Source organism: Archocentrus centrarchus, chromosome 4 (assembly GCF_007364275.1).
Source record: "Archocentrus centrarchus isolate MPI-CPG fArcCen1 chromosome 4, fArcCen1, whole genome shotgun sequence".
Lineage (NCBI taxonomy): Eukaryota > Metazoa > Chordata > Actinopteri > Cichliformes > Cichlidae > Archocentrus > Archocentrus centrarchus.
Genome location: NC_044349.1, coordinates 8282933 through 8297510, shown reverse-complemented (window position 1 = coordinate 8297510; position 14578 = coordinate 8282933).

The window sequence follows — 14578 nt, the reverse complement described above, 5'->3', positions numbered from 1 at the left end:
CCACACCTGTGTCATTACTGCACACCATCTTAGCTGTTACTTTCTGTGGCACACATGGCACTAAAGACAGATATGAATACAGAAGAATATTAATAGCACTCTAATATACTATATATTCTTGATTTAAAAAAATTCCATTTTAGTTTGATAAATGAAATATTCTACCTGTGCTGATCTTCACAGCAGAGCTTTCAGCGCTGCTGCACCTGTCATCTGACGCAGTAACAGTGATTGAGTAGTTGAGGCCACATAGCAGGTCACTGAACAGGCAGGCTGTGTCACTGTTGTTGCACACTGAGGCGTAGCCACCGCTGCCCTGTGCCACTGCAGTGTAGGATAACGCCCCTTTACTCGGCTCCCAAGAGACTGCCACGGCACCAGACTCACAAACAGCCTGTGCCTCCACCAGCTGAGGTATGCAGGGCACTGCAAAAACACAGTGAATACAGATCCATCTTCAATGTATCTTCAATACATGAGAAAACCCTCCAATGATAATAAGTAGTAGTAGCAACATCTTGTTAAGCAGTATATAAAAAAATCAAACTTATTAACAAAATATAACCAGTTTTTATTTTCCTATTTCAGAAAATCATAGATTTAACCTGCAGAATCTGTCAGGCCCGAACATTCCCTATCCGTACCTGCTTGCATCTGTTGTGTGTTACTCTCTGACACATTGCACACATGATTAATAGCAATCACGCTGACGTTGTAGGTGAAGCCACATAAGAGGTTGGTGAGGTTGCAGGAGCGTGTGCCCGTCTCGCAGCTTGTTTCATGTTCTTCCACGCCGAAGGCTTGGACAATGTAGTAGTCAGCCCCCCTGCTGGCCTGCCATTTCACCTGGGCTGTGTTGGTAAAGCAATCCACTCTATGCACAACACCCTCAGGAGGACAAGGCACTGGTGGGTGGAAGACAAAGTGAGCATACGACATAGATCACTGTTACTGGCTGTGTCCTTAGATCTGTTCCTAGGTGTTAACATTTCTGACTTTGACTTGATGTTGACTGTAAACATAGACAAATGACGTAATGGGTCTATAAACCCCATCAAGACTTTTGTGAAAGTTCCAAGTCATTTTTATTTTATTTACAGAGAGCATAAAGTTCAAACGCCATTTTAACTTAAGCTTTTTTTTTTATGTCTTTATGTTTCAAAAAAAAAATAATCCATTCTCACTACAGTTTAAAAACTCGCTAAACTAAGCTCGCTTTTTCTCACAATTTTAGAAAATCTGACCACCAACAGTACAGGAAATCATTGCCTTACAATTCTAACTTGTTTTAATTGTATACAGATGTTTATTTTTTTAGGCCTTTACCTGATTCCACCTGGAGGGTGGAGCTGGGAGGGCTGCTGCACTCATCGTTTGAGGCCACAGTAATCACATCATAGATCTGACCACACTGTAGGTCCGGCAGCTCACAGTTGGTGATGTTGGACATGCAGGTGGAAACATGGCCGCTGGATGACTCGGCTGTTGCATTGTAGTACAAGGCGCCCTCAGCGTAGGCCCAGTCCAAGAGGGCCGAGTTGGTGAAGCAGTCCAAAATCACTGTGCCATTGCTGGGTGTGCAGGGAACTGACGGAATAAAGGAGTAACACTTACAGTGCATGTATATTTTAAGAGCAATAAGTCAATGACACATTAGGAGATTCTTGTGAAATCCAGTTGTTTTACCTGAATGGAACATTATAGCTGGGCTGGGCAGACTTGTGCAGGTTTTATGCTCTGCCACCACCTGGACAGAATAGTCATGTCCGCATATCAGATTGGCCAAAGTGCAGGTTAGGCCTTCACTCTGGCAGATGGACATCGCTCCCTGTGTGCTCTCTGATGTCACTTTGTAAGAAAGAGCTCCATTGCTAGCACTCCAGGACACAACAGCCTGATTTTTGAAGCAATCCATCTTCACTCTCACATTAGCAGGAACACAAGGAACTGGATAAATGTGTGCAGAGTGGGAGATTGGAATAGATTTAAGTATTCAGTTAAATGAACACAGAACAACACAAAAAGTTCAGCTCTGAATTATTTGCACACCTGCTGTTTACCAACTAAAAAAATTAAAAACAATTGAGCAAAAATGGTGATTTGCTCTCACCTGACTGCAGTGGGTTGCCCTTACTGGGGCCTGAGTCACACTTCATGTTTGAGGCCACCACAGTCACTGTGTAGTTCTGTCCACAAAGGACATTGGGCATGGCACATTGCTCGCTGTCAGACCAGCAGCTGGAGGACTGTCCATCTTCTGTGGTAACTTTGGCAATGTAGTGCTCTGCACCAGCCGAGCCAGTCCATGACACCACGGCAATGTTGGAGATACAGTTCATGAAGCTGTTGATGCTGGTAGGTGAACAGGGCACTTTGGGAAGAATGGAGAAAAGACTGGATTAAAAAAAAAAGGGAGGGGGGGCACAGTCCCAGTTTAGCAGTTTATGGACGTATTTCCACGTGTCCAGATCTACCTTTTAAAAACATGTTCAACTGATCGTCAGTGAATGATGTTTTACTACTTCTTGTCACCTACAGTTCATCAGTATATCCAAGAAATGATACATTTGTTAAAATAGCAAATCCTTTATATACATTTGTTTTGACACTTACCTGCACCCCCCCCCCCCCCTTTTTTTTTTTTAATTTTAACTCTAAATCTGAAATAGCTTGAAAACCAGTGTTTCAGAGTATACAATAAGACTCTACCTGATGTAAGGTTTAAAGGCAGGCTGGGGCGGCTTGTGCACACTGAATCTGCTGCCTGAACAGACATGAAGTACTCCTGACCACACAGGAACTCAGAAATGTAAGTCGAGGTATTGTTGGTACTGAGCTGCACTTTGTGGCCACTGTTGGTCTCTGCAGTCACGATGTAATACTTTGCTGTTTCACTGGCTTTCCAGGCCAGCGATGCCACCTTTAAAAAGATCACAATTCAGTCATACATTTGGCCAATTTATTTGAGGCATTGCAGGCAAAAATATGTTTTGTTTTTTTAATGCACTGGTCAATTTTGACATATTTATGTAAATTTCTGTCTTTAATAAGGTACCTTATTAAACTAAAATGAAAACTGAATTAAAATGTGTAGTATTTTACAATATAAAACATTAAAGTCTGTTTTCTTAAACTATTTTTTCCACATACTCTGAGCCAGAAATCTTCACTGCAACACACTGTTCAGACCACCTGGTTTTATTCCTATTTATAACCCAAAGGTTTTTACAGAGATTGTATTTTGTTTTGACTGCCATAAAATAGGATTTTTCCACCAACAAGGTGATTGCCAAAGAGCTATTAGCTTTAATCTTGGTGTATCTCAGCACGGTGTGTAGTGCGTCCTTAAAAAAAATCTGGAGAAATGGAGGACAAAAGTCGTGTCCTTAAGAAATAGGAAATAATCCAGCAAAGACCTGACACAGGACCTTAGAGATGCACCTTGACCTTCAGCTGATCCATCTGCTATTGACCAAAACCTCATAAGAACTTTGGAATGTCCTTCAAGAAGCCTAGAGAACTTTTCCTGAAGCTTGCCTAAGTGAGTTCAGGCTATATAAGTAATCAACCAGGGAAGTTCTATGGTAATATTTATTAGTTAAATTTTTTTATCCTATTCACCTGTAGTGTCTTAAATGTACCGAATAGAACTTTTTGAAACTGTTAAAAGAAAAAGCAAAAAACTACCATTCACCTTTGTAGTGCAGTTAAGAGATGATGTCAGATTCTGAGGTATGCATGGTGCTAAAAGACAAAAGTTTAGATGTAACAATTATTAGTATTGATTGTTTTGATTATTATTGCTTTATTTAATTCTACTGATTTGTCTAAAAGTGTTGAAAAATTGTATAAAATGTCAGCAGTTCAAAACTAACAGATAATCAATGTACAGTAATAAAACAGGAGAAGTTAGACTAATTGACTATTTGTTTAACTGACTAATAGTCCCAACTCTGTACTGCTACTGCTAATTCAATCATTTTCATATTTGCTCTAAAAAAAATTCCCATTGAAGCAATTCCAGCAGTAGTACTGTTTAAAAGCTTGTTTACCCATCTGAATTGAAGTGCTGTTGCTTGGCATGCTGGTGCACATGTAGTCCATGGCAACGACATAAATGGTGTACTTTTCGCCGCAGTGCAGGTCTTTCCAGGTGCATATGGTGGTGTTTGTGGTGCACGTGTGGACGTGGCCATCGTGTCCCGTTGCAATGGCCATGTATGACTCTGCTCCATCGCTTATGGCCCAGCTGATTGAGCCCAGGCTGTCCTCACACTGTGTAAAGCTCTGCACATGTGCTGGGATGCAGGGGGCTGAGGACAAGGTTAACCATTTTAATCACCACCCATTATACATTGTATCATATATGATAGAAATATAACTGAGACGCATACTTGTCATGTATTTTTTTGGCAAGCTTGCAGCGCTGTCACACTGGTTATCTTGAGCTATTACAGTGAAAGTGAAGAGTTGTCCACAGGGCAGGTTGGTCTCTAACATTGTTTCATTAGTTTGGAAAGCTGTGCTGTATCCCAGGTTTCCGTTGGCTGTCACAATATATGCCAATGCCCCTTTAGCCTTTGACCAGTCCAACAGCACCGTCTCATTGTTACATGACCCACGGACTCTCAGTCCAGTTGGCTGGCAGGGTCCTGGCAAAAGAAGAGTCACATTGCTAATCTGAGGGATGTTGCTGTGGATCTAATAGCAATTGGTTTTATGGATGGGCCAGTTAATAGGTATGAAAGGAAGCCTGTTATTAATTCAACCAATCATTAACTAGAGTACAAATCACTCACTCAGTCAATCAATAGAAATGAGATGCCATACCCGTCTGAATCTCCAGAGGGCTGCTGGTTTCACTGTAGCACATTTTGCTGTACGCGGTGACGGAGAATTCATAGGTGTCCCCACAAGTCAAGTTAGAGAACTGGCAGGTAGAACCGGTGGAGTTACACTTCAGTGTTGTTCCCATGCTGCGGGTGGCAGTAGCCATGTACATCTCCACTCCCTCGCTTTCCTCCCAGTACATGTTGGCTGTCGTCCCACACTGCAGGTCCACTCCGACACGCAGTGGCTTACAGGGACCTAGGCAGCGGTTCAGTGAAAAGAGTTTTAATGATTTTATTTTTTGACTCCAGAATAAATTTAAGATTGGCGACTCCAGCTTCTCTGGAACGAGACGTGGCTCGACTCACGTGTGTGAAAGGACACATTAGTGTTTGTCTCAGTCTGGCAGTAGTCACTGATGGTTACAAGAGTGATATTGTACACCTGTCCACACTCCAACTCTGTCAGATCACACTGATGTTCAACACTCTCACAGGAAGCCCAGTAACCATTGGCTGATACAACAGTCACCATGTAGGAGTTCGCACCACTGGCTGGGCTCCAGGAGACCTTGGCTGTGTTGTTGTAGCAGTCCAAGTTAGCCGTGCACTTTCCAACTGCACAGGGAGCTATTGGCACAAAAAACATTGGTACATTGGTCATGCAAGACATCGACTTTAAAGCTGCACTGATCTCCATGAATGAATGCCTCCAAATCATAGTTATTATTCAAGTTTCCACCTCAGAAAATACAAGTATGCATGTGTTTGATTTGTATTTGAAAATGTGTGTTAGTGACATTTTCTGTGAAGGCTCACATAGTCCGGTCTATAATTTTACAAAGTTAATCCACCAAGCTGCATCCCCACAGCTAGCAGATAATGAACAGTACAGATTTTCTTCATGGAAGGGTAGCTAAAAATACCAGATTAATTTTTTTTTATTACGCTCCTTTTTTGTATAAATTATTTCCCTGATTGTGGGCGTTAAACAGCAAACTAGACATTGGTTTGTCTGTGCTGCATGCTATGATTCTGTCATAAGCCAGGATTGTTTTCAGCACTGTAGCCAGGCTGACAAACGCTACGTTCACACTGCAGGCCTTATGTCATTCACGTTTCCAAATATATACGACTTGTATGTTATCTCCTGTGTGAACTGCAAATAAACCTAAAAGTGTCCTGCATGCGCAGTAGAGGATGCAGTAACGTCACACGTAACGAGCGTGCTCAGTGTTTGCGGAAGTAAACATGGATCAAGACGCAGAATAGTGACGTTTGTCGAGTGTCAATGACGTACAGATCGTATGAACGCGAGCTGTCCGTGCAGACACAGGTCACATTTGAAAAGATCAGATACGTATCTGATTTAGGACCACATATCTAAGTAATCTTGGTCGCATTTGTAAAAATATGATCTGTGTTGTTCAGACTGTCATGAAAAGATCAGATACAGGTTGCATAAGGGCAAAAACCAGATTCGGGTCAGGCTGCAGTGTGAACGTAGCCAAAGAGTCAGAGCTCTGTTGAGCCAAGTATTCCTTTAACTAGTAATGACTTCATAAATTTCTTCACAAATGAAATTTTAACCATTAGAGAAAAAATTATTTATAACCATCACAAAGACATATCTTCATGTTTGGCTGCTTTCAGTACTGATGGTATTTGTTTAGACTCTCTCCAATTGATCTTTCAGAGTTAACTTCAATAGTTACTTCCTCCAAATCATCATCGTGGTTATTAGCTCCCATTCTTACTAGACTGCTCAAAGAAGTCCTTCCATTAATTGATGCTTCAATCTTAAATATGATAAATCTGTCTTTATTAGTTGGCTATGTACCACAGGCTAACTAATTAAACCATTACTTAAAAAGCCATCATTTGACCCAGTTGTCGTAGCTCATTATAGGCCAATCTCCAACCTTCCTTTTTCTCTCAAAAATCTTCAGAGTAGAATGAGAGGCAGAGCCTTCAGCTTTCACACCCCTCTTCTGTGGAACCAGCTCCTGGCTTGGATTCAAACTTTGAATCCAAGCTTAAAACTTTCCTTTTTAGATAAAGCTTATAGTTAAGGCTGGATCAGGTGACCCTGAACCATCTATTAGTTATGCTGCAACAGGCCTAGGCTGCTGGGGGGGTTTCTTTTCATTCACCTCTTTTTACTCTGTCTATACTCCACTCTGCATTTAATCACTGTTTATCATTAATCTCTGGCTCTTTTCCACAGCATAGCTTTCTTTTGTCCTGTCTCTCTCCCCTCAGCCCAACCTGTCGCTGCAGATGACCGCCCCTCCCTGTGCCTGGTTCTGGCGGAGGTTTCTTCCTGTTAAAAGGGAGTTTTACGTTCCCGCTGTTGCCAAGTGCTTGCTCATAGGGGGTCATTTTGACTGTTAGGTTTTCTCTGTAATTATTGCAGAGTCTTTATCTTACAGTGTAAAGTGCCTTGTGGTTACTGTTTGTTGTGATTTGCTGCTCTATAAGAATTATAAAAGTAAACTCTTAAATGAGGCGCAAAGAGGCAAAACACAGCTTTGAGATGGCTGGCTGCCTTCAGATAGATCATCTTCTTTTCTGTTTATTACAGGTGTTTTACTCTTAGTTAATTTCTTCTATCATTTCACCATGTGAAAGCCAAAGGTTCAACTCAAATCCAGGTTTCAGCAATCAATTTCAATGAAGCTGGTACAGTACCTGAATGTAGCAGGACAGTGTTGGAACTGCTGCTGTTGCGTGTCTCCCCAATAGCAATGACAGTGGTGTGGTAGATGACTCCGCAGTGAAGGCCCTGCACACTACAGGAAGTGGTGTTAGTGTGGCAGGACAGGGAGTGTCCATCACGTCCAGCGAAGTGGGCTTGGTAACCCACAGCACCAAAACTTTCCTCCCACGACACAGTCCCCTGGTCGTTCTGACAGTTAATGTGTGTCTGCACATTTTTGGGTGGGCAAGGCTCTGAGTGCAGAAGGAGAGACAGAACAGGTTGAATGATTTAGCAATGATGTTAATATATAGAATTAAAATTTATATTTCAAACATATTTATTCATATTTATCAACAAAAGCTTGAAAGTATCACCTTACGCATTAAATATTCACTTGTTCTGCCATTTGGCTGCATTTTAACTTAAAGTGTCTTAATAAACTCTCACTTTGGTTCTGCAAATCTAAAGAGCCAATCCGCAGCCATAGAGGGGAAAAAAGATATTTTAAGGCCAGGTTTTATTAGAGTGAGTGCATGTTTTGTATTATTGGTGCTCAAATGTTTTTTCTATTTTACTACAGCTAGAAAAAGGCATTGTTGATATATTTTAACAGCTCAGTTATTGATCCCCCAAATTTAAAACTTTCTTAATGAACAAAAAAATAAACACTTAAGTTGATGCGTTTTCTCACCTGTCACAATTGTGACTGCTTCGGTAGAGGTGGACACATCTCGGCACACACGGTTGTTTGCGGTGATGTTGATGGTGTATATCTGGCCGCAGTTCATGTTATACAGTGCACAATAGGTGTCATTGGTAATACAGGAGGTGGTGAGGCCCTGGTCTGTTTGCCCTGTGACTGTGTAGTAATCAGCACCAGCGGTCATGTCCCACTGCACCTGGCCAATTGTCATGCTGTACTGGGTGGCAATGTGCGCCGGAATGCAAGGCTCTAGACGATAGGATGGAGGAAAGTTTACACTAGACATATTCTCCATGTTTGTAGGTGGCTTAAAACTAAACAAATGACATTTTATTCATCACCAAATCAAGCAATTTTTTTTTTTAGCATGAACACCTTAAATCCTTCAAATGACATGTGACAGTAAAGTGACAGTAAAAATAAGTGCTTTACCACTTTGAGTTATAATTTGTACTGTTTCCAGAATTTTTACAAACCAAAAAAAAAAAAAAATAAAAATCACTGATTAATTAACTTAGTGCTGATTGATTTTAACTGGAATAGGTCAAAAATAAGTACCCAATCTCACTACAGTTGGAGTTTAGTTTACCTTTTTTAAATTTGAAAATTACTTGGCAAGATATGTTATATCTACTTCATTACACGTGTAGGTTTGTTAAGCCTCTGTGGCGCTGCTCACCAGTGACCAGCTGTCCTGTCATGTTAGTGATGCTGCTGCAGGTCTGTCCTACAGCTTTGACAGACACGGAGTAGCTCTGACCACAGAGCAGCCCTGTCACCTCACAGTTGGTCATATTGGTGTCACACGTGACACTGTGACCTGACTTTGTAGTGGCCCGGGCGATGTACGACAAAGCTCCATCACTCGGGTACCACTCCACCATGGCTGTCTTGATCTCGCAGTCCATTTCTGCTTTGATATTTATTGCTTTACAGGGGACTGAGAGAAAGACCGATAAGAGAAGCAATTTTACATAAAATATCACACATGCAAAGCTAGAATCTTATACCAGACAAGAATTTTTTTTACAGTTTAAACACCAACTACTTTGGAATTGTGGTTGTAGTTACGCTGCTGCTCACTCCTGTTTCATTTTTGGTGCTCAGTTCCTGTTTGTATTTGTTTTTAATCTCCATAATTAAAATAATTATAAAATTGAAGTCTCTCTATGTCCTACCTGATGGTGTGTCAACCACAGGTGTGGGAGGGCTGTTGCAGTATCCATCAGAGGAGACCACGTAAACATGGTAGATCTGTCCACAGCCGAGCCCTGGCACCTTGCAGGAGCCCTCTGTTGTACCCTGACATGTTGTGCCCTGACCGTTGCTGTCATACAATGTGGCGATGTAGGAATCGGCTCCCGAGCTGTTCGACCAAGAAACCTTCAGAGAATTGGCCTCACAGTCCACCACAGAGGAGACGTTTGCTGGAGTGCAAGGCACTGGTGAGAAGAGACAGAGTCAACGTTGATAGCAGCACTTTTGTTATAGATTTATCCCTCTGAGCTGCCTGATTATAGAAAAACTAACAGCTTTTGTTGGGGAGAAAAAAGTAAATAGTCATTCAGCAGTCTAAGTGCGTACCTGTCTTGATTGTCACGTTCTCACTCGGTTTGCTCTTGCATACGATGTGCTCTGCAGTCACAGTAGCTGTATAGTACTGTCCACAGTGCAGACTGGTCAGATCACACTGTTTGTCGGGCACCCTACAGCCATCCACGTGCCCGTCAGTACCCACTGCTCTTACACTGTAAAGCTCTCCTTCCTTTAGAGAGCTCCATGACATGGAGGCCACATTGTTGCTGCAGCTCATTTTGGCTTTGAGATTCTCAGGCACACATGGCACTGAGTGGGAGAGAAATTCAGTTCAGCTTTTCTTCTTTTCTTACATTTCAGCACATTTTGTGTAATTTACTGTTTATACTGTACCCGTCCTAAACACGAGCTCTTCGCTCTCTGAGCTGTTGCAGGTTCGTCCCTCAGCCATGACGTGCACGATGTAAATTTCTCCACATGGCAGATCTTTGATATTACAGCTAGTGCGTGATGTAGTGCAGCACGTGGTACTGACTCCGTACGTGTCTTCCAGTGTCGCCGTGTACATTAAAGCACCCGAGACAGCTGACCAGGTAATGGTGATTGTTCCGTTGTCGCAGTTTACCATTTCCTTTACATCATCAGGAGGACAGGGAGCTATAGAAAGAGGAATACTTTACAGCTTGGCTCTCACACTCATCCTGAACAAACAAGGTTACACAACACAGCAACATATTTTACATGAAAAACACTTCGAGGGCTACATGACCAAGAAAATTAATTCAAAACTTCATTCCAAAACAAATAAATAACTGAATATGACAGACATCAGTGTTTTTACAGAAACTAATGCCCCTTAAGTTCAGCTCTAGTTCACTCTTCTGCTACTAAAGATGTTACGTGGGATGGTTGTTTTTAATAATTTGAATGTTTGGCTTTGCAGTCATTGCCGCTTTCCTTTACCTGTCTCAGTTGTGACGGCGTTGCTTGGTGCACTGGTGCACTGCTGATCCTTGGCCTTCAGGGTAAAGGTGAGATTCTGGCTGCATGTAAGCGGTGGCAGAGAACACATCCCATCTGATGTGGAGTTACACTCAAATGTCTGGACAGTGCCCTGGCTGGCTGTAGTCACTACAATGTAGCCTTCAGCCCCGGCAGACTGATTATAAATCACCCATGCTGAGTTTGTCAAGCAGTCCATCTCCACGTCCGACAGATGAGGTACACAGGGAACTGGAGGCACCCAGGGACAGAATTAGATGCACATAGTACTCATAGATTACATAGACCACTGCATTTATAAGTATATTCTCTAGATATTACCAGCTATAGAGTTAAAAAAAAAGTTCAATATTTCAGAAAATAAGGGTACAGAATGAGATGAGAAATACTCTTCCATAACCAAGAGGTACTCTGCAAATGAAACAAACATAAAACCACTAGAAGAAGAAGAAATGTAGACACTCAAACCTGACTAAAAAATATGCTAACAGTGTCATTTACTCAAAGATGAAGATGCAAGAATGCATTCCAGAAATTAATTTAATGTCTATTCATTTCATTTTCAGCTGTTGAAACACCTAGTAATAATGATGGTGCTGTTAAAATAACGACTATAAAAGGTCTGCCTAATATGGGCTGTATTTCTGCCATCCCTATCTCAGCTTTGACCTTTGTTTGGATTTTCAACAAGAGAAGAATTAAAGATAGCCGGCATCTGCAGGGTTTGAAAAATGGCATCCCAGAAGAGACCCTACCAAGCATCTAGGGGCCTCTAAAGAGCACAGGGTTGCCAGAACTAAGAAGCTAATGGGGAACACCCTTCACAAGTGAGAGGAAAATAAGGGATGGAAGTGAGGAATATAAGATTTGGAAAAAAAACACACAAAAAAAAAATCAGCTGATACTTGCCTGTCTTGACCCTTTGTGTTTGGCTGCCTTGGCCCACACATTCATTCCTGGATGGCGTGATTGTGACGTTGTACTCTGTCCCACACTTCAGTGTGCTAAGATTACAGCCGTTGTTTGTGCTACTGCAGTTATATCTGGTACCTTTGGTGTCTGTGGCAGACACTGTGTACAACACCCCTGCCACGCTGTTGTTCCAGGTGACGGATACAATTCTGGTTCCACAGTTCACATAAGACAGGAAAGACGAGGGAGGGCAGGGTGCTGAGAGGAACAGCAGAAAAGAAGGCGAGGTAAAGGTAAAATCGAATTAACTTTATTATGTACTATATGAAAAATTTTCACTTTCATCAAAGACAAGAAAGTACATATTAGAAGAAAAATATATAGCGGTAAGAGGCAAAGATATCAGATCTGAACAGTTTTGTTTTCAATGTTTTCCCACTGCAGCAACATTCAAGCAGGTGTACTAGAACTACAGGTGCTTCACTCACCTGTGGACACCTGCTCTATGGGGCTGCTGGAACTGTTGCAGGCTTCATCTTGTGCCACCACTGTAACGTTGTAGGTCTGCCCACACTGTAAGTTGCGTACAACGCAGTGATGCTTAGTAGTTGTGCACACACTCGTCTGGCCTTTGCTGTTCACCACGGAGGCGTGGAACTGCAAAAAGTAACCTGTGGACTGCCAGGTGACGTTGAGGACACCAGACAGGCAGTCCAGATGGTTCTGCACCTTCTCTGGCACGCACGGAGCTGGAGACAGAGGAATTCGAGTGGAAAGTACTTATCAGTATATGGTCACAGGAATCATTAACGGAGACACAGAACTGCTAGTTTTTATGTTAAGAATGTTTTTATCTAATTTTTAGGTCACGGTTGATAACAAATATTAACCTATTTTAGTGTTATTCACTAAAATACACCTTATACAATTCAACTCATAAGCCCCCAATAAATGTTAACCTTAATAGGTTTAGTTTTATTCAAAATACTGGAAGATGAATGGAAATATTCACATCTTTATAGCCACATTCAAATTATTCATATATCATAAATGGAGTAAGAGGAAGTGTGTAGCAGCATTAGTGGCCATCTGTTTATTTTTTGACTACTGATAAGTGGTGCCAATGATTTATTAAAGCATACAAACTAAATGTGAAATCACTTTTTGTGAAATTGCTGAATAAAAGAATGACCGTAGTACAAAGTTTTGAATGACAGCAAACTTGGGTTTAGATACCTACCAGTGCGAATCTTTTTCACGTCACTCTTAGCCCCGGTACACTTGCCATCAACTCCGACTACATAGATGCTGTACGCTTGTCCACAGAGCAAACTGGATATTTGGCAGCTGGTGCTGCTGGTGTTACACGACCACTGGCGGCCCTGTTCATTTGTAGCCACAGCCATGTAGGAGACTGAGCCCGAAGAGGCCTGCCATGACACTGAGATGTTGTCTGATGTGCAGGAAGAGTTCACTGTCAGCTGGGTGGGAGGGCAGGGAGCTGGAGGAATGAAAAACAAACAGTGGGTGAGATTATTTATTGCAGTTCACTGAAAGAGTAGAATCCGTTTTAGGTTTCTTTTTAGTGCTTGATGCTGGCATTTAAAAAAATACGACCAAATGATTCCGTAAGGGGTTTTGTTTGCAGTTACATGATATAACTAATATTGACACTAGATAGTGAAATGCTTGAGTTGAAATAGTCTACACAGATTTGGATTAAAATCATTTATAATCAGCTGAGACAAGCATCTGAAATCCTTTGAATACAGTATATTTGCTTACAGCATTTTAAAATAGGTGCAAATTTTGGGTCAAAACAATGGATAACTATGACTTTTTGTTGAACAGTATATTATGTTTAAAATAGATCAAGAGAAGAATTAGCCGATAAACACCAAAACATTACTGGACAATGTATGCAAACTGGAAAAAGTAGGCCATTATCTTCCAGTTAGCTGTTAGCTCCTTTTATATTATAATTGAGCTCACCTGTGTTGACTCTGTGCCAGTACTGAGCAGGGCTGGGGCAGTTCTGTCCTTGTCCACTGACACTCACTTTGTAGCTTTCCCCACAGTGCAGAGAGCTGATATTACAGGAGGAGCCATTAGTGGAGCAGGTCTGCTTGTCTATGGAGCTGAAGGATTCAGCCGAGGCGTTGTAGTAGAGGATGCCATTGCCAGGAGTCCAAGATACCATAGCAGTGTTGGTGACACAGTCCAGTGATGTTTTCAGACTACTGTGGGGGCAAGGACCTGACAGACAAGGGAGAAGAGAAGGAAGAGTAGGTGAAATTATTGTATTACTGTAATTATAAAAAGATGTCAATTTTTAATGTTTAGAGTCCTTAAGACCTACTTTTCTAAATCAGCTTCGCAGTTTATCTGGTTGTATTTTATTACCTGTGGTGGCCCTGATGGTTTCGCTGACCACGCTGACACAGGCGTCACGGCGAGCCACCACTGTGATGTTGTAGTCCTGTCCACAGCCCAGGTTAAGGAAGTCACAGCTGGTGTCAGTGCTGTTACATTCAGCCTTGTAGCCCAGACTGCCCCGAGCATAGACCGTGTAAGACGTGGCTCCAAGTGCAGCATCCCAGGTGACTACAGTGATGCCGGTGTTGCAGTCCACCCTTGCTGTGGGGTGTGTGGGAACACATGGAGCTGGTGGAAGACACAACTTCACAATTAAAAAGTAATCCAATACTTTAACAATTTTATGCAATCATTTAAATACATTTTGGTTATTGAGTATTCCTTCAAATAACCTTGATAATTATGCCAATACTGGGGAATGATTGCTGTGATTGGCTAGAGAGTATTTTGTGCCTTCATCATGCTAAGCAACAGCTTGTATGATCACAGATGATTGTGCTAACAATTTTTATTATTATT